This window comes from Sceloporus occidentalis, unplaced genomic scaffold (genome assembly GCF_023333645.1).
Source record: "Sceloporus occidentalis isolate IW3139 unplaced genomic scaffold, rSceOcc1.0.p SCAF_36, whole genome shotgun sequence".
NCBI lineage: Eukaryota > Metazoa > Chordata > Lepidosauria > Squamata > Phrynosomatidae > Sceloporus > Sceloporus occidentalis.
In genome coordinates, this window is record NW_028317016.1 from 318,815 (window position 1) to 323,767 (window position 4,953).

The following is a 4,953-nucleotide window of genomic DNA, read 5'->3' on the forward strand; positions in this document are numbered from 1 at the left end:
AACCATATATTTTTGAAACTTGCAGAAAAAAGCAAAAAAACATAAAAACATTGTGTATTTCTAAACTCAGGACACATAATAGAATCCATTTAGCAGGTTTTTTTCATGATGAGTAAAAGATTTTTCAAATAACATTTTTCATCATATTTTATAATTTTTTTATAGGAAATCTGAATGGTATCTGAAGAAAGCCCTTCTTGTCCTGAAAAAACAATATATAACTTGTGTGGGTACACTAAATGAGTGAGGAGGAAATTACATCTAAACACGGGCACCACAAGAGTGTTAAAACAGCCTCGGTCCCAAAGGGTACAAAAAGTAAAAACAGCCTGGTCCTTAAGTGGTTAAAACAACAAACCACTATGTGCTCAGCAGTGATACCATTATGCATGAGTATTTGTCGAGTTGTTTGGGGCCTAAAAGGCCATATTTGGGAGGTGCGCATTTTTTAAATTGGAATTTTGTTATTTGGGACATCTTTAAATCGACCAATTAATTCATGTATTTTAACACTTTCCATGCACCAATTCTACCACCAGGCTTTACCGAAGTTTGTGGTAGTATTTTTTTTTCCTTGCACACATTGTACTTCAGGTATGAATTTACAGCTCCTGGTGTACGTCACTGTCAAACAACACCCCAAATACGTACAGTGATACCACCCATGCATAGGTCTGAGGGCTAAATGGCCACATTTGGGTAGTGCACATTTTTCTATTTGGAATTTTGACAACTGATCATCCTTCCTCTGTGTCTTATTTGAGACATCTTTTGAAGTTGTCCAATTCTCTTTACCCACCAAACCATACAACTAAACACAGGGTATTTTTAATTATGTTTTTTTAATGCACTAATTCTCCTTTTAACCTTTGTGAAAGTTTGTGGTAGTATTTTTTGTGTGTTTCTTTCACAAAAATTGTACTTAGGTATACATAGGCATGAATTTACAGCTTCTGGTATGTTTTTATTTGGGGGGGATTTGGACAGTCTGTCGTGTGTGACATTAATTTCATTGTAATTTTGCTCTGGGCCGTATCTAGGACACTTTACTCATTTTGCAATATGGGGAATTTGCTATGGACCATCATCATCATAGGTGGCTTACTAGCAGGGGTGTGAAGGGCTGGGCCATTAAAAAGGAGGCACATCATGGTACTTTGTGATGGGGTGGGGATATGTATTATTTTTTAGTTTTCACATTTTGGTTATGCTAGTTACAGCCTTGGGTACATATTCCTAAAATCACTAAATGAATGGAAGTCAGTAAGGATCAAATTGGAATATTTCTGGGAGTATTATGATATTTCTGTGATTAATGTAGTCCCCATAAATTGGGGGGTATTAAAGAAGGCAATTAGACACTATTTTACTGTAGCCTTACCCCATACACCACTTTTTTTTTTACATACTCCATACAATTTTGTTCCATCCAGTAATATCTGAGATGCAATGCGAATCAAGTCCTACACTGGAATTTGAACAAGCTTTCAGATTGTACAGAGTATATTGGATTTGTTCATGAGCTGCACTGAGTTTTTAACTACAAAATAACTATTCCTGAAATCATTATGTTCAATATGTTAATATGTTTAATAGCTAATATTTCAGCTTCAGTGTTCCCAAGGGTACATGTCATCGATCAGGTGTCATTAGGAGTCCAAGCACAGCCAGATCATTGTGGCTCTCTGGGTCCTGTGCTTGTAATGTATAATGACAACTGATATTTCCCTTGTAAGTCATATTGCCCAATAAAACTAAACTCATTAATCATTTTAACTCTTTAGCATTTTGTTGTCTATGTTTAGGGTCTTCTTCTCTACAGGACAAAGAAGGAAGCTTTCTCAAGAATCATGTTTCCTAGAACCACTTTTGCCTTTTGATTGTCACAAGAAGAATATGGAAAAGTAGAGTGTGCTTTCAGAAAAGATCCTAGTGGAAGACTTGGAGAGGCCAAACACCATTTAAGGACAATAGCCTTCTTTGCACCACTTAGCAAAATGTCATGCCAGAGGAATCACCAATAGGACAGACCAGAACACAAGCAAATATATAAACATATACACAAATATACAAGCATATATAGCATCAACACATAGGGCATATTTTTAGAAAAACTTAATTGGTAACGGGAATTCATATTCCTACTTCACAACAACATTGTGCATGTTTTTGTACAAAAAAGGACATGTATTCATATAATATTTGTTTAACAGGAATTATAGATTCATGTTTTTCCATAGAGGGGAAATTAAGACCAATGTAAGGTTCAGTTGACAATTTATAGCTCACGATAACAAAGGTGCCAATGCTCAGACAACCATGGATAGATGCAGTTACAACAATTGCATTTAACTAGTCTATTAGTCCTGCAGAAGAGGAAGTTGTGTAGCATTTTTGGTCACTTTACAATTGACCCAGGGAAAATATTAATTCACGAGGACCCTAATAATAATGTTGACTTTCGTCCTTGGTGGTCATCACAAAGGTCACCACAAAAGTGTACAGTGTTATGTAAACATAGTAAAAATAGTTATTTGCAATGAAAAATTTTGAATAGTTCTAAAGCAGAAGTCTAAATAATGAAAAGGTAAAAAGGCATGAAATGAAAACATGATTAGAATGCATGGTAATGCATGCTAATTTATAATGTTCCCATATTTTTGGATTTGCAATTTGCGATTTGTTTATGTTTGCGTTTCATGTCCATTGAACAGAAGAATCATGTCATCATTTGTGAGCTACCACAAAACTGGTTAAAGCATTTTTAATTAAATTTCAGATGCATACAAAGAAAATACAATGACAAAATAATCACATTCTGTTTTGTAAGGTCGTGCTTGTAACCATATTTTAATCAAGTTCCTTATAAAGGAACCAGTAATTTGACTGGTGGTACCTTTAACTGTGAGGTGTTAAGGAATTTATGTCCATTTGTTAAAGACAAAAAAATCTAACTGAACATATTTCCTTTTAACTATTTTCCACCTCCAGATCTTTATTGTTCTGCTAAGTGTCTCTGGCTTTCTAATGCTTTTAACACCACTTAATCCCTATCTTGATCAGCTTGTATTTAAAATGATAGCTCAGATATGTGGGTATTTGATTTCATGATGGGCAGACTTGACACTTGTTTCATCTTGTACTCTGCTCTGATTCTTGGTGGGCAAGCTGTAATGTGTCAGTAACTGTTTGTGAAAGCGCTAGAAGGATTTACAAATTGGCAGCCTAATCTATAAAGCAACAAAGACACCAAACAGGACTATAAAACACACACACACATACACTAATTGTACAGCAACTTTATTAGGTACACCTGTTCAATTGCTTGTTAACACAAATAGCTAATCAGCCAATCACATGGCAGAGATTTAAGTGACTTTGAGCAGGGCATGGTTGTTGTTGCCAGGCGGGCTGGTCTGAGTATTTCAGAAACTGCTGATTTACTGGGACTTTTACGCACAACCATCTCTAGGGTTTACAGAGAATGGTCCGAAAAAGAGAAAATATCCAGTAAGCGGCAGTTGTGTGGACGAAAATGCCTTGTTGATGTCAGAGGTCAGATGAGAATGGGCAGACTGGTTCGAGGTGACAGAAAGACAGCAATAACTCAAATAACCACACGTTACAACCAAGGTGTGCAGAATACCATCTCTGAAAGCACAACATATCGAGGCTTGAAGCAGATGGGCTACAGCAGCAGAAGACCACACCGGGTGCCACTCCTGTCAGCTAAGAACATGAAACTGAGGTTACAATTCGCACAGGTCACCAAAATTGGACAAGACTGGAAGAATGTTGACTGGTCTGATGTGTCTCGATTTTAGCTGTGACATTCAGATGGCAGGCTCAGACCTTGGCGTAAAAAACATGAAAGCATGGATCCATCCTGCCTTGTATCAACGGTTCAGGCTGGTGCTGGTGTTATGGTGTGGGGGACATTTTCTTGGCAGACTTTGGGCCCCTTAGTACCAATTGAGCATCGTTTAAATGCGACAGCCTTCCTGAGTATTGTTGCTGACCGTGTCCATCCCTTTATGACCACAGTGTACCCATCTTCTGATGGCTACTTCCAGCAGGATAATGTACCATGTCACAAAGCTCACATCTTCTTAAACTGGTTTATTGAACATGACAATGAATTCACTGTACTCCAATGGCCTCCACAGTCACCAGATCTCAGTCCAATAGAGCACCTTTGGGATGGGGTGGAATGGGAGATTCACATCATGAAATCTTCAGCAACTGTGTGATGCCATCATGTACATATGGACCAAAATCTCTGAGGGATGTTTCCAGCACCTTGTATAAAGTATGCTACGAAGAATGAAGGCAGTTCTGAAGGCAAAAAGGAGTCCAACCCGTACTAACAAAGTGTGACTAATAAAGTGGCCAGTGAGTACATTACAGTACTCTGCCCCCCCCAGATATGCCTTATACCCCCTATATGCCACTCTGCCTCCCTGATATTCCTTTTAACCCCTATATTCCACTCTGCCTTCCTGATATTCCTTTTAACCCCTATATGCCACTCTGCCTCACTGATATTCTTTTTAACCCTTATATGCCACTCTGCCTCCCTGATATTCCTTTTAACCCCCTATATGCCACTCTGCCTCCAGAAAGCCCTTATACCCCCCAAATGCCACTCTTACCCTCCCCCGATTTACCAGTGCTTCCCTTGACTTGTCCATCGTGCTTCAGATTCCTTGGTGTGTATTGGTGGCAGCCGGGGAATGTCTGCGCGATGCACGCAAACAACCTCCGCTGCTGCTGGTGCTGACACTTCCGCCGTCATAGAAGCCCCAGCAGTATTGCCACAGCAGCGGAGGTTGTCTGTGCGCATTGCACAGACCTCCACCGGCTGCCAGAGAGGAGGATTCAGGTCCCCTGCAATGCTGCGGGGGATCTGGTGAGCTCCCATTAAATTAGCCTGGACATGTGACTTATAGAATT